The 21883-nt window shown below is 44.2% G+C and overlaps 1 protein-coding gene across 7 annotated transcripts in view; it reads right to left on the bottom strand.

Moving 5' to 3' along the window:
- FAM110B (family with sequence similarity 110 member B) overlaps positions 1 to 21883 on the bottom strand; it is a 200553-nt gene that overhangs the window by 68296 nt on the left and 110374 nt on the right. The gene's annotated exons all lie outside the window — the stretch shown is intronic.

Genomic DNA, 21883 nt, shown 5'->3' with positions numbered 1-21883 from the left:
GAGGCCAGATGGGAATATGCAAGTACGCTTTCTTGATGTCCAAGGATGCCAGGAACTCCCCTGCCTTCACTGCCGGGACTTGCAGGGAGAGAGTACAAACCCGTCTCTTAAGGGTCGGCAGAACTCTAGCTTGTAGCCGTCTCTGATGACTTCTAGCACCCAAGCGTCTGAAGTTACCCTGGTCCACTCGCCCAGAAACAAGGACAGGCGTCCTCCAATCTGCACTGGGACATGGACCAGGACCCCGTTATTGGGTACGAGACCCTGGGGGAGGACCGGAGGGCGCACCTCCGGGACGGCGGTCTCTGCGAAAGGAATGCTGCTTGGGGGAGAAGTTCCTCTTGAAGGAAGAGGGGTCAGAGGAGCCCGACTTGCCCGGGCGGTACCGACGGGCTTCCTGAAACCGTCCTCTGGAGTTACCGGGGCGAGCACTGGCCCGAGCCCTGACCTCTGGTAACCTCTTGCCCCTAGACGTGCCGAGATCGGTCACAATTTTGTCCAGCTCGACCCCAAAAAGCAGCTTGCCTTTAAAAGGCAACTTAGCCAGGCGGGACTTAGAGGCGTGGTCAGCAGACCAATGTTTCAACCAAAGCCACCGCCGCGCAGAGACTGTCTGAGCCATACCTTTAGCCGAGGCTCTCAAGACATCATACAGTAAGTCTGCCAAATAAGCCAAGCCCGATTCCAGGGCCGGCCAATCAGCCCTCAAGGAAGGATCCGAGGGGGAAGCCCGCTGCACAATCGTCAGGCACGCCCTGGCCACATAGGAGCCGCAAACTGAGGCCTGCAAACTTAAGGCAGCCGCCTCGAAGGACAACCTTAAGGCCGCCTCCAATCTTCTGTCTTGGGCGTCCTTTAGGGCCGTGCCACCTTCCACCGGCAACGCCGTTTTCTTAGTCACCGCAGTGATTAAAGAATCCACGGTAAGCCAAAGAAAGGCTTCCCGTTCACTTTCAGGCAAAGGATAGAGGCGGGACATAGCCCTAGCCACTTTGAGGCTCGCTTCCGGGACATCCCATTGAGCCGAAATTAAGGTGTGCATGGCATCATGCACGTGGAAGGTTCTAGGCGGGCGCTTCGTCCCAGCATAATGGCGGAGCCAACAGGGGCTGAGGGAGATACGTCCTCTGGAGAGGAAATCTTCAAAATGCTCATGGCCTGCAGTAACAGGTTGGGCAAATCCTCTGAGCGAAAGATCTGCGCTGCAGAGGGGTCATCCGCTCCATCCGAGCGGGAATCCGTCTCCTCCAAGGAATCCGCAAAGGACCGTTGGGAGAACTCAGATACGCTGCCCTCATCTACATCAGAGAAGACAAAGTCCTCTAAGGCCTGGGAATCCACCCGAGGGCGTTTACTTCCGGGGGCCTCAAGCCCTTTATCGGACAAGGGAGAAGGGGCAGCGTTCTACATAAGTAAGGCCTGATGCAGCAGCAAAACAAACTCGGGGGAGAAACCCCCCAGACTGTGCACTTCAGCCACCTGGGCCACAGCCCTAGACGCACCCTCAACCGGCGCTCGCAAGAGCGGGGGAGAAACATGCTGCGCATCCAAGATGGCGTCCGGCGCGACACTCCGCGAAGGAGCCGCGCGGGAAGAACGGCGCTTAACTTTAGCCGCTTTTTTGCCGTCGCCCAAATCAAGGGCGGCCATGGCATTAACGTCTCCCAGCTCAAGGGCGGCCCAAGAAGAAGCCGTCCGAGCAGCGTGGCCGGCCAAGATGGCGGAGGCGAGCAGCGGGGGATGGGCGTTTATGGCGGGAAAAACCGCCGCACCGGAGGAAGACCCGGGACACTGACCGGCCTCCGAACTGACACCCAACAAGGGCGAGTCAGACTTTAAGACCCCCGCATCCCCGCTAGAAGCGCACACGCGGTCCGGGGAGCGATTCTTCGCGCCCTCGCCCTCCGACGCCATAGGCCACGTGGAGATCGATCGGGGAACCCCCTGCCCGCTATAAAAAGGTAAAAATTACCTGCTTCTCGCTCCGAGCTGTAATGACCTGGTGTCCCAGTGAGTAGCTGCAATAAACGTTTAAATAAACGTCGAAATAAACGCCCTTAAGGACGGTCAAAATTTTTTTTTTTTTTTTTAACGGAGCCAGCGGGAGGGGGGAGAAAAGGAGGGACCTGGCGCCACCAGGTTTGCACTTGCTCAAGAAGAGCCCTCAACCCCAGGTACTCAACAAAACCTAAAAATTAGGCTTGGAGACCTAGCCAGAGCTGCTGCTGTGTGTGACCACCACCTGCTGAGATAGAGAACATACTGAGGAGTTTCCGGCAGCACATGACCACATATAGGGAGGCAAAAGGATTGCTCTCTATCTCCACTTGCTGGTAGATGGACACAACCCACCAGTCTATGGATTGATCAGCATGATGATATGGAAATATTCAATATATAAAAAATACACACACTTTTATTTTCTTTAAATGCATTAAGAGCAATCTTAGCTCCATCCTTTTGCATGCTGACCTTGCTACCCCTTTAGCACAGTTTTACTTTTGAATTTACCACACTAAAAAAAAAAAAAAAAAAAATCTTTACTATTAGCATGGGAAAATTGGGAGTAAACTGCCATGTAAAAGGACAGTGCAGCTTATTACACTGGCCCCTAAGTGGGATAATGAAGAAAGGCAGCAGGGAAACAGACATATATGGTTATGAAAACCAAAAGTCTTTGTGAGCTCTGAGAGCGCCATTCGTGTTGAATCTATCAGATGCCATGATCCACTAGTGTCACTAATTTCATCCTGCTGGTCAATGGAGAAAAACAGATAATTCTAGAAGGTACAGCAGAATTTCCAGGAAATAAGAAATGTGGAGATCTCGACAATTCATTAAGAATCAAGCCAAATAACTGCTTGAAATGGCATTATGCTTTAACACTAAAATACATTAAAGCTGATCTGTCAAATCAACATATTAGAGTAAATGTCACCTAATTAATGGTATTTCTACATTTGTGTCATTCATTTACTGCTGGTGGGCAGTCTGTGCCTGTAGCTTCAAAAAGGCCATCATTTAAATGTCAGCAAAATTGAAACTTGGTTTGTTCAAAGGGATTTTACAACATGAAGCATAAAACCTTCAAGCACAGAATTCATTTCTGACCACTGGGCATTATTGGTGCAGTTCTCAGCATATATAGATAGATATTTTTAGTGTGACAGTGGTCCTACTGCAGATGAAAATTCAATAGGTTTTCTTTTGTAGAATAGAGTGCTCTCTGGTATGTTACACAGCAGTTTGGTCTGGCGGGACCTTTCAGAATATCATATTCCCCGAGTGCAGCACTGTTACATGGGTTCTCTAACCATACTGGAAGCATCAGTGGTGAGTGTTATTTGTGGCTGAATAGGTTGAAATGGGACCTCCTTGGTCACATTTACCCTTACTATCATTTGAGGATAGGCAGTACTCAGCTCCTTACAGTCACCAATGTGAGAGGGGCTGACTACACTAGTCCCACTAGTTTCTCAATGTCCACCGTAGATGACATAAAAGCTGTGCAAATGGGGTGAAATGAACCAAGGCTGCTGTATGACCCAACTGCAATAGGACCATGTGGGCTGATTTATATCTTTTGGCTGTGAGAAGTTACAAGTTTCAGTGTACTCACTGACAAAAGTGTCTGTGGCATACAAATGGGATGACATGAACCAAGGCTGTTATATTGTATTTTCTGAATTGTAACCTGCCCTACGGTTTTGTGTAAGCCACGTTGAACCTACAACTAGTGGGAAAATGTGGGTTATTAATGAATTAAAATAAATAAATATGATCCAATTGCAACAGGACTAACTACTAGTACACAACCTAGCTGTCAGCCACAGAGCATGACCACTGGTAAGATATCACTCCTTATCCAAGACATTACTTGGATAATGTCTTGGATAAGGAGAGCCGGTGGTGGGAGGCGGGGCTGGTGGTTGGGAGGCAGGGGTAGTGCTGGGCAGACTTCTATGGTCTGTACCCTGAAAATGACAGATACAAATCAAGGAAAGGTATATACAGAAAGTAGCACATATGAGTTTATCTTGTTGGGCAGACTGGATGTACCGTGCAGGTCTTTTTCTGCCATCATCTACTATGTTACTTATTGTTTTCCCTTGTAATCTCACCTTCCTGAGAACATGAGCATGCAAGATCCCCAATTCAGCTCATGTCCAACCACAAAGCTCTGTCATATAAACAGCTACTAATATTAGCTGTTAGTTTCAGTATGGAAGAGTACCCAGTAGATACTTTCGAACATAAGAGTAGTCATACTGGTCAGACCAATGGTCCATCTAGCCCAGTATCCTGTTTACAAACAGTGGCCAATCCTGGTCACAAGTACCTGACAGAAACCCAATTAGTAGCAATATTCCATGTCACCAATCCTGGGGCAAGCAGTTGCTTCCCCATGTCGGTCTCAATAGCAAACTATGGACTTTTCCTCCAGGAACTTGTCCAAACCTTTTTTAAACCCAGATACGCTAACCTTTGTTACTACATCCTTAGTGAAAAAATATTTCCTCCTATTTGTTTTAAAAGTATTTCCATGTAACTTCCTTGAGTGTCCCCTAGTCTTTGTACTTTTGGAATGAGTAAAAAATCAATTTACTTCTAATCGTTCTATAGCACTCAAGATTTTGTTGACCTCAATCATATCTCCCCTCATCCGTCTTTTTTCCAAGCTGAAGAGCCCTAACCTCTTTAGCCTTTCCTCATACAAGAGTAGTTCCATCCCCTTTATCATTTTGGTTGCTCTTTTTTGAATGTTTTCTAATTGCACTATATCTTTTTTGATACAGTGACCAGAACTGAACACAATAATCAAGGTGCAGTCGCACCATGGAGCGATAAGAGGCATAATAATATTTTTGGTCTTATTCACCATCCCTTTCCAAATAATTCATAGCACCCTATTTGTTCTTTTGGCCGCCACCGCACACTGAGCAGAAGATTTCAGTGTATTATCTACAATGCAACCTAGATCTTTTTCTTGAGTGCTGACCCCCAAGGTGAACCTTAGCATCAGGTAGCTATGATTTGGATTAGTCTTTCCAATGCGCATCACCTTGCACTTGTCCACATTAAATTTCATTTGCCATCTGGATGCCCAGTATTTCAATTTTCTAAGGTCTTCCTGCAATATTTCACAGTCCGCACATATTTTAACATAACAAAAATGCAGAATGTCTATAAATCCAGTTTATCTATTTCAACAAACATGCAAAAAAAAAATTCTAGCATTCACTTCTAGTCAAATAATAATCCATTATGAGAAAAAAAATGTAGGGGCCCTTTTACTAAAGGGCATTAAAGTTTTGGGCTTGCAGGATTTTAACATGCAGCAAGCCCCAAACTAACAATGCATTAAGAAGGGACATTCCCAGTATTTTTAATTTAGGTCATGCAATAATGTTGCTGTTAATGCTTCCATGCTCACTCTCCACCCATGTCACAGCCCAAACCTGGCTGGTTTAACACGGAATAGGCAAACCACCATAAAACCCCTTAATGTGGTTGCACAGTAGTCTGTTTCTGCATATTAACTGCGTGTTAAGTGCTTAATATACTAAAAAAGCCCCTTAGTTCGTAGTCAATGCTTGCCTGGAGTAGATAAAAACCCAAAAGAAAATCAAAGGGCTTTTTTTAAATTCAGTTCCTGCTATCCCATGGAGACCGCTTTTATAAAGCTCCAATTTGTTTAATGGTACTAAGACAATTAACACCCTGTGTTAAGTCTATTGTGTCTGGTTTGGAATATAATTGAACATTCTATTTAATTTTAATTAAAGCATAGATCTAATAAAAAGTGCAATACAGAACATGAGTTTCAACCATTTAAAATTATTTTGTCTATGTGTTCATATAGGCTACAAGTAGCCAGCAGGCCTCCTCTGCTTAAGTTGCAGTTTTTCTTGCTTTTTAAAATAGCAAAGCAAGTGGCATACCTACATACCAGAAAAGGATTTAAGGAAAAGTAAAATACCTAAACCTGGTAAATAAAAGCCTCATGGTCTACCTAGGGTATCACTGTAATTTCATCTTCTTTTTGACATTATACCCACTCTACTATGTCACCAGCCACAAAGAAAGACAATTGAAAAAACCTCAGAGGGCCCAATATTCAGCGTTTCGGACACCACCATGGACGCTAAATCCAGAAATTGAATGCAGGGCCATGTCTGGCACCAGCACTGAATTTCCGGGTTTGCGGAGCCAGCTAGCAAATACTCGGTAAAGTGCGATACTCATCACTTAACCGGCTATGGGATACCACATAAAGATAGGGCTGACTCTTATGCGGTTAACCTGGCTGGTCACATTCTGAATATCAGCACTTAATCGGCCAAGTGCTGACTCTACTCCTGGAATGCCCCCAAAATAGCTGGTTTTGAGTTTGGTGCTAACCTATTATTTTCAGTTGTGCTAATTGGATTAAGTGCTGTTGAAAATGACTGGTTAGCTCTGAACAGGCAATTTAACTGGCCAGGAGCTGTTTCTGGCTGGTTAAATAGTACTGAATATCAACCCCAAATTTTATAAAGTTTAGTAGAGTGGAATTCAAGAACTCCAAATCCCCCATCAGAACAGCATGTTATGAGAGGGATGAGGAAAAAAAGGCTGGAGTAAAAGTTTTATTTTCCAGATAAAACAAAGATCTCTTTCACCACAAAGAACTTTAAAGGTATGACCTCAATTGTTATACAGTCATTCTTGAGTATCAATCCAGGCCAGAATCTCTTATCAGCTCATCACCTCATAGTAATATCTTCCACAATCTTATAATATTTACTTGGACCGTACAGGTTTTTCTCTGCCGTCATCTACTATGTAACTATTTATTTTTATATGGTATACATACACAGGAAAAGAGTGGAGGGAGTAGCTTTAGTATAGTTAGAGAAGCTGGCTAGGAAATAGGAAAGCCAGGGTTCAAACTCCACTGGTGCTCCTTATGACCTTGGGTAAGTCACTAAGAGGGGCGTTTTCGATTTGGACGTCCTCGCAAAACGTCCCGATCCAAGCCCGTATTTTTGAAACAAGATGGACGTCCATCTTTCGTTACGATAATACAGTCAGGTACGTCCAAATCCTGAAATATGGTCGTCCCTAGACATGGGCGTTTCTGATTTTCAGCGATTTTCGAAACCAAGGATGTCCATGTCAGAAACGACCATATGCAAGCCATTTGGTCGTGGGAGGAGCTAGCATTTGTAGTGCACTGGCCCCCCTGACATGCCAGGACACCAACCGGGCACCCTAGGGGGCACTGCCGTGGACTTCATAAATTGCTCCTAGGTACATAGCTCCCTTACCTTGTCTGCTGAGCCCCCCCCAAAACCCACTACCCCCCAACTGTACATCACTACCATAGCCCTTATGGGTGAAGGGGGGCACCTACATGTGGGTACAATGGGTTTCTGGTGGGTTTTGGAGGGCTAGCTGTTTCCTCCACAAACATAACAGGTAGAGGGGGTATGGGCCTGGATCCGCCTGCCTGAAGTGCACTGCACCCACTAAAACTGCTCCAGGGAACTGCATACTGCTGTGATGGACCTGAGTATGACAACTAAGGCTGGCAATCAATATTTTTAAAGATTTTTTTTTTGAGGGTGGGAGGGGGTTAGTGACCACTGGGGGAGTATTTTATCATCCACACTTTAATATTCTCTTAGCACTTTTGTGTCTGTCCTAATTAGATTGTGAGCTCTGTCGAGCAGGAATTGTCTCTTCATGTTCAAGTGTACAGTGCTGCGTACGTCTAGTAGCACTATAGAAATGATAAGTAATAGTAGTAGGTCATCCCCGATTCTATCTGGTGGTCATCTGGTCATTTCGGGCACCTTTTTGTGCCTTGGTCGTAAGAAAAACACGACCAGGTAAAGTCGTCCAAGTGTTCGTCAGGGACGTCCTTGTTTCTTTCGATTATGGGTCAAGGACCATCCAAGTGTTAGGGACGCCCAAGGCCCGCCTTCGCTACACCTCCGACATGCCCCCTTGAACTTTGGCTGTCCCTGCGATGGAAAGCAGTCGGGGACGTCCAAAATCGGCTTTCGATTATACCGATTTGAATGACGTCCATCTTCCGATTTATGTCAAAAGATGGGCGTCCTTCTCTTTCAAAAATGAGCCCATAAATCTTCCATTTTTTCAAGTATAAGTTTGGATTGTAAGCCCTCTGGAGACAAGTTAATACCTACTGTACCTGATGAAAACAGTAACGGAATTCAAACATGCGTGGGATAAACATAAAGGAATCCTGTTCAGAAGGAATGGATCCTCAGGAGCTTAACCGAGATTGGATAGCAGAGCTGGTAGTGGGAGGCGGGGCAGACTTATACGGTCTGTGCCAGAGCCGGTGGTGGGAGACAGGGATAGTGCTGGGCAGACTTATACGGTCTGTGCCAGAGCCGGTGGTTGGGAGGCGGGGATAGTGCTGGGCAGACTTATACGGTCTGTGTCCTGAAGAGCATAGGTACAAATCAAAGTAGGGTATACACAAAAAGTAGCACACATGAGCTGTCTTGTTGGGCAGACTGGATGGACCGTGCAGGTCTTTTTCTGCCGTCATCTACTATGTTACTATGAATGTAACTTGCGTTGAGCTACCAATGAACAGATGTGCCCCAAATTCAAATGATGATTATTTAATTATCAACTGACAGCATGACAGAGACCACAGCTTTACCTACCAATTCTCACTTCAGTTTCTGCTATCAGAGAATCTCAGTTTCAGTTCCTGTATATGGCTGCCTCATTTAGAGTTAGATCTGCAACCTTCAAGCTATGTTTGAAACTGTGTGGGGAAAAAAGGAACTTTTGGCTATGGTTTATGATTTATCTCTAGGAATAAGCAAAACAGATCTACTTCTTTGTGATCCATACATTTTATGGTAAGATAATGACAATGCCACAAGCCTTTGACATTTCCTATGTTTTCTTTTTTCTCTTGACAGGTATGTTCTAGAAAACTTTCCATCCACAACTACATGGTGGATATGTATATCACCAATGTATTATATACAACGGTGATATACATATCCACCATATAGTTGTAGGTATACATTACATATGCAGGAGTGTTATGAAATATTAGTTGCACCTTTCCTGCAGAACTGAAGATTTGTACAGACTGCTTAATTTTCTGAAAATTCAGGGTCAAGTATGGAATAAAACATAAAATGCAAATATGTATCTAACTACTACCATTAATCATTTCTATAGCGCTACTAGACATATGCAGCGCTGTAACCATTATATGCAGGTGCTTTCTCTGTCCCAGAAGGCTCACAATCTAAGTTTCTATACCTGGGGCAATGGAGGGTTAACTGACTTGCCCAAGGTTACAAGGAGCTGCAGTGGGAATTGAACCCAGGTCACCAGGATCAAAGCCCACTGAACTAACCATTTGAATACTCCTAAATATGATGGGTAATGCCATTTTCATATTGCTTTGTAATCTGCTTTGTACAATCTTCTGATAAGATGGACTCTACAAATACTTAACAGAAAACTGTAGGAAAAAAAAGGTAAGTTTTTCTTTGTGGAATTTTGATTTTAATCCATTTTATATTATGTGCACACATTCCTTTCACAAACGTGCCTGCTCTTAAATGAAGAATCTCTGTTGGAGGAAAAGTTCATAGTCTCTTATTAAGATGGACATGGGGGAAGCCACTGCTTGCTCCGGGATTGGTAGCATAGAATGTTGCTATTAATTGGGTTGCTGCCAGGTACTTGTGACCTGGATTGGCCACTGTTGGCTGTAGGATACTGGGCTAGATGGACCATTGGTCTGACCCAGTATGGCTATTCTTACATTCGCAGTACAAAGTCCATTTTATTTTTCCTGGGCAATGTAACAAAAAAATAAACAAAAACAAAACTAGTCAGTTTCTATTGCAATCTCTTTATCCCATTAATAAGCTTCTTTCAAAAGCTTTCAGAGGAACATTTCAGCCCCATGCTCTTCCACATGATCAGATATTTCTGATCACAGCACAATACCTGAAAACAATTATGCATGTGCTACGTGCTATAATACTGTAAAATAGAAACAAACTGTTCATGTGTCTTTTAATCTACGGAAAAATTACAAAGTTAGATCTAGCACTTTGAGATCTCACCATAGCACAAAGATATCCTGATTATCAGCCAGTCCACTTGTGAATTCATTTGCCTGCTACTTGAACTGCTGATAAACTACCAAGATTTCTTTTCATCCATGATAAACCCTTCAAAATCTATATCACCATGCTGGGACCAATTGACTCCACTGGTTTAAGCAAATCATTAGAAAATTGACACAGAAATGCTTTTGGGCAATCCTTAGCTAGAAGGCTTCACTGCTCTCAGTTCCAGGCATATTTCAGGAGTGTCCCAGGCCTGAAAAATGCCATGTAGGGTTTAATTGATTAGAGATCACTTGTTGGGCAGAACAACTCTGCTGAGCCTCTTTGTGTAACTGTTTCTATTTCTCAGGATGTAATGGCTTGAATTTTGATGTAATGAGAAATCCCAAACTCATGCTGCATAGGAAAATGGAATCTGTTCCTCTTTTTTGACCGAGATAAAACATGGCAACTTAATAGTCCATCTATATTAAAAAATGATTGTTCCTGATGTGCAAACACTCAGCAGAAGTAAAATATCGCTCCGAGATCCACATGGTGAACCGCTGTGTATGTCGTTTTAGTCAAATTGGCAGTATATAGGTTTTTAATAAATGAAATTAAAGATTCTTATGAACTAGTTCAGCTTGGTTCCCTGCGTGAGACGAGAACCAAAGTGAGCTCCTCAACTGATACTGAAAGCATCTGTCATGAAGATGGAATAATATTCTAGTGGTGCAAAGAGGACACCTCTGTTCAGCTTGAGTTCTGACAGCCACCACTGTAGCATGGTCTGACATGAAGGCAACAAGAACAATTCTGGTATATACATGTTGGACGAAGTGATTCCACTAGAACATGACATCCTGAAATTGTTGATGACTTATTCATCCACACATTAAAAAATCATAACAGTGCTTCATTGGGCATATTTCTCTCCCGCTAGGGCATACAGAATGAGTTGTATTTTGTACCACTGGACATGTATTAAATAGGGTGGATTAGGATTTCATGGGGTAGTAGAAGTCAGCTATTGTTGGAGTTGGAAGGGTAGAGGGGTGGTGGTGGTTGGGGGGAGGGTTATTATAGCTGCTCACTGCTATTATTGTTTTCTGTTTGTAATTTATACCCAATAGTTGCACAGTATATGTTCCTTTTTATACTTTAATAAAAAGATTTAAATCATAAGTGTTCGAGGCTTCTGCAAATTAGGACAGAGCCCACAGTGATGGGGCAGGGACAGAGACAGGACATGTGGGGACGGGACAGGGCCTGCGGTGATGGGGAGGGGACAGAGACAGGGCCTGCGGTGATGGGGAGGAGACAAAACCTGTGGGGATGGAGACAGAACCCACGGGGACGGAGCCCAACTTTGTCCATGTGTCACTTTCTAGCCAATACCCAGATTAAGCCCTGCAATGAATTCTGCCTGCAGCAGTCAGTGTTTTTATAAAAGTTGATCACTTGCTAGCTGAATATCGGGGAGGTGTATCTTTTCATCTATGAGGAGGAGTATGCCATCTTGAGCTTATAGGAAAAAAAAAGCAGGTAAAGACCATATGGCCTACTCAGTCTGCCCATCCATGCCATCGACTCTCCCTATCATAAGAACATAAGTGTTGCCATGAGACAGAACAAAAGGTCCATCAACCCCACTATCCTGTTCCAACAGTGGCCAATCCAGGTCACAAGTACATGGCAGATTCCAGAACAGTAAAACAGATTTTATGCTGCTTATCCTAGAAATAAGTAGTGGATTTTCCAAAGTCCATCTTAATAATGGCTTATGGATTTTTCTTTTAGGAAATTATCCAAGCCATTTTTTAAACCCTGCTAAGCTGTTTTTTTACCACATTCTCTGGCAACAAATTCCACAGTTTAATTACACGTTGAGTGAAGAAATATTTTCTCATGTTTGTTATAAATATGCTACTTAGTAGTTTCATTGCATGCCCCCTAATCCTCTATCGTATCTCCCCTTCCTGAGGCTGAAGAGACCTAGCCACTTTAGGGTTTCCTCATAGGGAAGTCATCCCATTCCTGTTATCATTTTTGTTGCCATTCTCTACCTTTCCTACGTACATAAGTATTGCCACCCTGGTACAGACCAAAGGTCCATCAAGCCCAGTATCCTGTTTCCAACAGTGACCAATCCAGGTCACAAATATCTGGCAAGATCCCAGAAAAGCTGAATACATTTTATGATGCTTATCCCAGAAATAAGCAGTGGATTTTCCCAAATCAATTTAATAATGGTCTATGGACTTTTCCTTTAGGAAGCCATCCAGACCCTTTTTAAACCCCACTATGCTACCCGCCTTTACCACATTCTCTGGCAATTAATTCCAGAGTTTAATTATTTGTTGCATTTGTATCCCACATTTTCCCACCTATTTGCAGGCTCAATGTGGCTTACAATTTTCCGTCATGGCTTATGTCATTTCAGAATACATACACGTTTGAGTGAAGAAAACTTTTCTCCAATTCATATTAAATTTACTACTTTGTAGCTTCATTACATGCCCCCTAGTCCTAGTATTTTTGGAATGAGTAAACAAATGATTCACATCTACCCGTTCCATTCCACTCATTATTTTATATCTTTTTTGAGATGTGGTGATCAGAACTGCACATAGCATTCAAGGTGCGGTCGCACCATGGAGCGATACGGTAAAATTAGTCCTTACCTGATAATATTCTTTCCATTAGTCCCAACAGATCAATCCAGAGACTTGGGGGTTATATCCCTCTACCAGCAGGTGGAGATAGAGAGAACTTCAGTGGTTTACTATATGTGGTCATGTGCAGTCACCTTAATTTCAGTATTGTCGATACCAAAGCAGTGGAAGATGAAAGAGGAAGTCCTCTTCTGCCTGCATAAAGCCCATGTAAACTCCTCAACCACTCCTGATGGGGTAACAGAAGGTTTCCTTTATGTTTTGATTTGTTTTGCCTTTTTGTTGTTGTTGTAGCCAAAAATCAAATGAAGAAATCTGATGAAACTGAGGCAACTAGAAGAAAACAACAAAGGGCGGGCCTCTGGATTGATCTGTTGGGAATAATGGAAAGAAAATAATCAGCTAAGGATTAATTTTATCTTCCATAGTATCCTACAGATCAATCCAGAGACTTGAGGGATGTACCAAAACAGTGCTCAAGTGGGGCGGGGTACTACAACCTCAGCAGATTGGAGCAATGCTCCATAGGCCGCGGTTACATTCGCTGCCACGTCAAATCTGGAATGCCTAGTACTGCCACGCCAAGCCTGCAAAGCCTGGCAAGGGAAGGGCAGCAGATCAAGTGGGCGATCTGCAAAAGCCATCCACGGCAGTGCAGAGGACCAAGTGGACGAGCTGCAAAAGGCAGCCACGAAAGCCAGAAGGGACTTGGAAAAGGAAGTCAACTGCGCTCTGGAAGAAAGCGCTGCCAAACTGTCTTATACAGAGGCCAGCTGAAGAAATTGCCTCTCTTAGCCAACAGCCACTGTGGCTCTTCAAGCCACATCCCCTTTCTTGTGACCAGCCAAAGGACAGTATGAGGGTATGCCAGGAGGCATTTCTGCTCAGCAGGTCAGGAATCTGATGATCCTACCGCAGTGTGGGTGTTTCATAAGGAGTTGCCACCTTCCTATATGCCTAAGGCTCTCCAGGTTCTGAATATGTCTGCTTCTGCTAATCTTAAAATGGTGAGCACTAGAAGACCGCTACAGTCTTTAGCAGTGCATACGGCTATGTAGGAAGTCACTTTTGCTCAGTGGGTCATCCCAGTCACTGCCCCACTATGCAGAGACATAGCTAGGTGGGGTGCAAGGGGAGCAGCTGCTCTCCTAAAAGGATTTTGAATAAAATGGTGCTTATGCGGAACAGCTCTTCAGCTTCACACTGATGCCTATTCAACAAAAGGTCTGCTCCTCCTGACATCAAACCCACTATGCCCACATCTGCCAATCTGAAAATGGCGAGCCAGTGTGGCTTTGGAAAGGGCATTACCTTCTTATGGTCCTGAACAAAGCAAGAAGCAAAGAGTTGACCCACGGAACTTGCTGGTCACTTCCAAATAGTATAGGAGTATATGATGAACATCCAAGAAGCGAGAAGAGACAAAGGTGGAATGGAACGCAGAAACCAACGTATGCAAAAAAGACAGGACTGTGCGCCCCATCACCAGTAGAAATCAAGAGGATCTGAAACAGATGAAGTAGGGAGTTCTGAAAACCTGCCTGGACTGGATTGCTAAAGAAAACTAGGCTTCCCTGGACGATAGTCCTGGTGTCGTAAAGATAAGGGCGAGCCTGGCCTGACCGAAAAAGAACTTGTAGACATATCCTCAGGAAGATGATGAGTCTGTAAGTCACCCAGATCTTCTACCAACTTAATGGAGTTCTCGAACAATAGCTTGCCCTGAAAAGAGAGCTGAACTAGCAGTCAGAAGAAGCTGCATTCACTGCCCAGCAGCGCAACCACATCAAAAGACAGGCTGTGACCGCCAAAAACGTCTGCTTGATGCCCGAAACAAATCATAGAAGAAAACTGGCAAGTGAGGAGGCGGTAGACTGTCTGCCTTCTGGAAGAGATCTGAAATCTGTTGCCGCCAGCTACAGTACACCCTTAGCAGCCTACAAGCTGCAGATAGCCACCTTCAGGGAGAGAGAACTTCTGAAATATCAGCAGAAAGTTGTGTTGAAATCACCCATTGAGACTAAGCTGGCTTGAAAGGAACCATAGAGATGGTGACCAAAGCAGAGAAGGAACCCCTGAAGTGGTCTGATACAGAATCAGGCCCATGGGGGAATATCCAAGAAAAAGAACCTTGTGCTCATAACTTGAACCTATTCCCATATCCTGGACCTGGTAGGGAAAGTAAAACCTGACTTGGGTTGGCACCTGTTGCTGATGAGCAAAAGAAAGAAAGGACTTCCCAAGCCTATATGGAAAAGCACTCCCCGATAAGCCAGTGGTCTGATGCCTAGCCAGGCTTATCTTTTGAAAATCGTGATACGAAAGCACCAAACCCCTTCGAGAAAAACTGCACTGGCTCCCAATCAAAGAACGGATTACTTTCAAAATCTGCACCCTGGTGCACAAAATCATCTATGGCGAAGCCCTGGGTTATATGATTGACCTCCTAGACCTACCAACCAGGAACACAATCCGATCAACATGTTCATACTTAAATCTTCACTACCCTAGCTGCAAAGGTCTCAAGTACAAATCAACTTACGCATCCAGCCTCTCCTACATAAGCACACAATTGTGAAATGCACTACCAAAAGCCGTGAAAACAACGTACGACCACCTTAACTTGCGGAAATTACTAAAGACCAACCTGTTCGAAAAGGTATACCCTATCGACCCAACCTAAGGGCCTGAATCAAGAAACACAACGAAACCAAAGCCCCTAATGAACACTACATAACTCTTCTTCTCTACGATTCCCTAATGTGTCTGTAATACATGTACCTTATTCGACCACAACATCACTATGTATGTTTCATCACCGGAGTTGGCTAACGCCTACACGGTACTATGTAAGCCACATTGAGCCTGCAAATAGGTGGGAAAATGTGGGATACAAATGCAACAAATAAATAATAAGCCAGTGCTAACTTCTGGCAGATAGGGACAAGAATTGGCTGGTGTGACTGTGCACTATAACTGCTGCGAATTGGAGCTAACAAGTGTGGCTGAGAACCAGAGCCAGATGGCGTAGCAGAATATGGCTGTTGCACCATTGCACACTACAGATAGCAAGCTGCAGTGGGTCGTGAAGCAGCACCCCTAGAGTTCTGTGCTTACTCTCAGCTGATTGCAACAACTATTAAGCTACCTCTACACTGAAGTAGTTCCTGGACCACTCCTCATGAAATTTAGATACCCCATATCATGAAAAGATGCCAAAAATGCCATAGAAGCAATTAGAGGTACTGGGTACGTTGCAGATACCAGGGTAGCTGAGACTAGTATGCAAACGTGTGGCCAGTATCAGTGTGGAAAGAGAGAGTTCAAAAAAAAAAACAAAAAACTGTTCCAGTCATGCAAAAATTGCTTGGCTAGGCAAGCAGTAAGAGAGAATGAAATAAAATATGCCCCACTGGAAACCAAGTTGAGCCCACAGTTTCTAATAGGATGCATAAAACCAACGTTGAACCTGTAACCTTCAGGCTGAAAGGCCAGTCACCCTCCTGAATAAAACTAGTTTGATGTAAACAGTACACAGAGAGCAAATGCCACCAGGTCAGCACAGAGGGTGCAGGATTACCATGGAAACCGAGAGAAACCTGAGAGGTCTGCACTAGCCTCAAAATATAACATTTCTCACAGAAACATGGAGTCAACAGCCCTAAGCCTAACTAAACAAACTGTACTGCCATGCTCTGAGAAAGGAGAAGAGGGAAAAAGTGAAAAACCTAGAGTAGGATCCCTAATTCTGATCCCTTTCTCCCCTCCATTAATGATGTACACACACCCTAAACCTCCTCAAGGAGGGTCCAGAAATATTCTTAGTGTAAATCACCTAGTGAAGCACAGGCATCTCTACCAGAAGACTTTCAGATAGTCAGTACTTTCCAAGCTGCAGCTTAAGGCTCTCGCTGCCACAGAACAGTTGCAGGGCTCAAATGGGTCTCTGACCTCGCCCCTGGAAAGCTGCGGGAGACCCGAGGACTCCCAGAAGAGTCTGCAAACCTCCCCAGGCCTCCTTTCTCAGAAGCCCTTAAATATCAAATATGAAGAAACTGGGAGTGATCCATCCCAGTTCCCGTGTCACATTTCTGAAAAGTCTACATATAAAACTGTCAAACACAAGCAAAAAAGGCCCCAGGGGTGCGCCGACGCTTCAGCATTGCCATGCGGTGCGGCAAGGAAGATGGCACCCTCAAGCGTGCGCACACACCCAAGAAATCAACTGCCCTGTACCCATCAAAACGAGCCAGGAAGAAGCACACCGCTCCATGGAGTTGGGCTGTACAGTGGATCTCCAGCACGGGAAACTGCAGCAGCCCAGTGGCTCCCACACTGGGAGCCGCTTTTGCTCTGCCCCACCAGCGCAGATAGGTTAATGACTACTCACCCCCTCGGGAATCGCTGTCGCATGCCAGGTTGGTCCTCACACCCCTCAGCCAGAACTGCAAACCGGCATGAGCTCACCGCGCTCAACAAATCAGACAGATTTTTTTTTTTTTAAACAGTGCTCAAACGGCATTTTTTTTTTTTTTTTTTAAGGCAGGAGAGGACGCAGAAGCAAAAGAAACCTCAGACTCTTTTTAAAGTCAGGAGAGTGAGAACCACAAACCCCAGTCAGGCAGAGAGGAGGGGTTGATGGGGGAGGAAGGGAGGGACATGGCACAATCAGGAGTGTACCCAAGTCCCAGGACCAGGACACCTCAGACCCCAGAAGCTTGACTAGACCCAGGGGACCAGGCAAGGAGCCAATCAATCCAGAGCTGTACAGATATGACCATTCACCTGCTAGATAGAGAGAATATGAAGTTAAGGTGACTGCACATGACCACATATAGTAAACCTCTGAAGGTCTCTCTAACTCCACCTGCTGGAAGAGGGACATAACCCACAAGTCTCTGGAGTGATCTGTGGGACACTATGGAAAAAGGCATTATATTAATCTCATTTTGATTTCCATTCCTTTCCTAATAATTCCTAAGATTCTATTTGCCTTCTCAGCCACCGCTGCACACTGAGCAGAAGTTTCAACAAATCATGAACGACACCTAGATCCTGGGTGGTGACTCATTGCTTTTCCCGGGGGCTTTTTTTTTCTGAAAATGGTACTTACAGATGGATGTGTTCAGCATGAAAATGTCTAGCTCAAAGCCATAAGTGGAGTGGAGGAGTGGCCTAGTGGTTAGGGTGGTGGACTTTGGTCCTGGGGAACTGAGTTCGATTCCCACTTCAGGCACAGGCAGCTCCTTGTGACTCTGGGCAAGTCACTTAACCCTCCATTGCCCCATGTAAGCCGCATTGAGCCTGCCATGAGTGGGAAAGCGCGGGGTACAAATATTAAAAAAAAAAAAATGTAGAACCTTGCATCACGTAGCTACAGTTTTGGTTCCTCTTTCCCACATGCATCACTTTCCACTTAGTCACATTAAACGTCGTCTGCCATTTGGATGCCCAGTCTTGTACGGTCCTCTTGCAATTTTTCATAATCCTCTTGCGATTTAAGAACTTTGAATAACTTTGTATCATCAGCAAATTAAACTCCTCCCATCTCTAGATCATTTATAAATATGTTAAAAAGCAGTGGCCCCAGCACAGACCCCTGGGGAACCCCACTATCTACTCTTCGCCATTTTAAATATTGACCATTTAACCCTACTCTCTGATTTCTATCTTTTAACCAGGTTTTAGTCCACAATAGGACATTACCTCCTATCCCATGACTTTCTAATTTCTTCAGGAGTTTTTCATGATGTGCTTTGTCAAATGCCTTTTGGAAATCCAGATGCACAATACTGACTGGCTCACTATCCACATGTTTATTCACCCTTTCAAAGAAATGTAGTAGATTGAGGCAAGATTTCCCTCGACTAAATCCATTTTGGCTTTGTCTCATTAATCCATGCTTATGTATAAGATCTGTAATTTTGTTCTTTATAATAGTCTCTACCATGCTTGATTTTTACAAATTACATATTACAAACAATAGCGCTGCAAGTTAATTTTTCAATTCTATCAGAACTCTGGAATGTACGCCATCCGGTCCAGGTGATTTCATACTCTTCAGTTTGTCAGATTGCTCCATTATATCTTCCAGGTTTACAGAGATTTATTTCAGTTTCTCTAACTCATTAGCACTGTATACCATTTCTGGCCCGGGTATCTCCCCCCCCCCCCCCTCCCCATCTTCCTCAGTGAAAGTCAAAGCAAAGAATTCATTTAATCTCTCACTCAGAGATCCTATGTACTTGTCTCAAGCTCTTTTGATTTCAGATACTGTTTTCATCTCTACCACTTCCACCAGGAAGCTGTTCCACTAATTCACCACCCTGTCAGGGAAGTAGTATTTCCTCAGGTTACTTCTGAGTCTATCCCCTTTCACCTTCATCCTTCGCCCCCTTATTCCAGAGCTTCCTTTCAATTGAAACAGTCTTGCCTCTTGTGCATTTATGTGTAATAGACAGAGGGGGAGCAAAGCACAAAAAAGCCAAGAAACAAAACAAAAAGCACCAAGGGCCTTCAAGAAAAGGGGAATTGAAGTCTTTAATCATATACGCTGATGAAACAATGAGTCCATTGTTTCATCAGCGTATATGATTAAAGACTTCAATTCCCCTTTTCTTGAAGGGCCCTTGGTGATTTTTGTTTGATTCTTGTGCATTTATGCCACATAGGTATTTAAATGCCTCTATCACATCTCCCCTCTCCCACCTTTGTTCCAAAGTATGCATGTTGAGATCTATCCCCATATAATCTGATGAAAACCAATGATCATTTTATTAGCCGTTCTCTGGATGACTCAATCCTGTTTATATCTTTTCAAAGTTGCAGCCTCCACAGTATTCTAAATAGAGGTCTCACCAGTCTTATACAGGGGCATCATTAACTCCTACTGGCCATTCCTCTCCCTATGCACCCAAGCATCCTTCTAGCCTTTGCTGTCAACTTTTCTTCCTGTTTTGCCACCTTAAGATCATCACATAAGATCACTTCCAAGTCCCGCTCCTCTTTTGTGCATGAAAGTTCCTCACCCCCTAAACTGTACTGTTCCCTTGGATTTTTGCAGCCCAAAAACATGACCTGTATTTTTTATCATTAAATTTAAGCTGCCAAATTCCAGACCATTGTTCTAGCTTTGCTAAGTCCTTCCTCATGTTATCCACATCATCAGGGGTGTCTACCCTATTGCAGATTTTGGTATCATCTGTAAAGAGGCAAACCTTACCAGGCAGCCCTTCGGCAATAATGTTTACAAAAATGTTAAAAAGAACCGGCCCAAGAACTGAACCTTGCGGCACACCACTGGTAACATCCTTTTCCTCAGAATGAGCTCCATTTATCACTACTCTGTCAACTTCCAGTCAATCAGGTCCTAACCCAGTCAGTCACTTTAAGGCCTATACCAAGGGCACTCAGTTTATTTGTCGTCTATGCGGAACTGTGTCAAAGGCTTTGCTAAAATCTAAATATACCACGGGCACTCAGTTTATTTGTCGTCTATGCGGAACTGTGTCAAAGGCTTTGCTAAAATCTAAATATACCACATCTAGCACTCTCCCTCAATCCAACTTAAGGGATGTTAAAGGGGTTCGGATGGGGGGGGAGGGACCACAAAATGGCATTATTTGCTGACGACATTTTATTCTATGTTGGACATCCGCTCCAGACATTACCTATAATAGTGCGGGAATTAAAATCATTTGGAGCATTGTCGGGTTTTAAGGTGAACTTAGACAAATCCAAAATAATGGGGATTACGATATCAGATCAAGAACTGGAACAGATGGGAAGGAATTTTGTGTTTCGGGTGGCAGCTACTAGCTTCCAGTATTTGGGCATATGTATTCCGCGAGATCTTAATAGCTTATATTTGCTGAACTACGTCCCCCTTCTCCGAGCAATACGAAAGGATTTAAGCAGGTGGAAGTTAGGCTGGCTCTCATGGTGGGGACGGATAGCTGTGATAAAGATGAACATTTTGCCAAGGCTATTGTTTTTGTTCCAGACTCTGCCTATCCCAGTCCCTAAGGGGGAGCTATGAAAAATACAAACAGAACTGGGTGGATTTGTTTGGGGAGGGCATCAGGCCCGATTGTCCCGGAAAATCTTATGGAGGGCTGTGGATCAAGGGGAAAGGGGCATGCCAAATATAATCTGGTATTATTGGGCAGCTCAGCTGAAACAGATTGGGATGTGGAGCAAAGTGGACCTATCACCGATAACTAGATTAGAACAGATATTTGTCCGGGGGGGAGGCTGGATGCTTTTCTATGGGGCTCTAGTCCTGAAGTTAATTATAAGATGTCCCTGAATCCATTTGTGTCCCACCTGTTGACGCTATGGGGAGCCCTTAAGAAGAGGCTACGGGGAACCCAGAATAGATCCACATATGCATGGATAACTCAGGAACCAGGATTTCCAGGAGGGGGGGGGGGGGGGGGGGGAGAAATCAGATGTTTCTCACATGGTTTCAAAAGGGACTGATTCGATTTAGGGAGTTCTTGGAGAATGGTTCAATCAGAAGCTTTGAGGGGCTAAGCAAAGCTTATGATTTGCCTGAGACAGACATAAATGCATACCTAAAGGTGAAAGATTATATCATGAAAGAGAAAAGGTTGAAGGACGGCCCAGTTACAAATGAAAAGTTTGAAAATCTATGGGGGGGGGGCATAGATCTGAGGGGGTAAAGGGATTTCCAAACTCTATGACTACATTAAGGGACGGGATTTTGTAAAAGTATCATTTATGAAGGCTTGGGAAAGGACCTGGATACACAGCTTACTGAAGCTGAATGGAGGAGAGTCTGCCTGGAGGTTAAAAAAGCCTCCATATGTGTTCTCATCAAAGAGAATGCATACAAGATACTAAGTAGATGGTATTATACGCCTAAAATAAAAGCAATGTACCCGAGTGTATCAGATAATTGTTGATGCGAGAAGGGGAAGGGAACATATTTTCATGTATGGTGGGAATGCCCGGTATTGCAGGTATTCTGGGGAGAAGTAAAAGGGTTATTAACAAAGGCAGTGGGTAGCATGTTCCCTTGTGATCCCAAGTGGTGTTTACTGGGATGGGGAAACAGGAGGGGGAAAAATGGCAATG

Source organism: Microcaecilia unicolor, chromosome 1 (assembly GCF_901765095.1).
Source record: "Microcaecilia unicolor chromosome 1, aMicUni1.1, whole genome shotgun sequence".
NCBI classification, from domain to species: Eukaryota; Metazoa; Chordata; class Amphibia; order Gymnophiona; family Siphonopidae; genus Microcaecilia; species Microcaecilia unicolor.
Note: the sequence above shows the minus strand (reverse complement) of the source record. Positions and strands in the feature narration are given on the sequence as shown.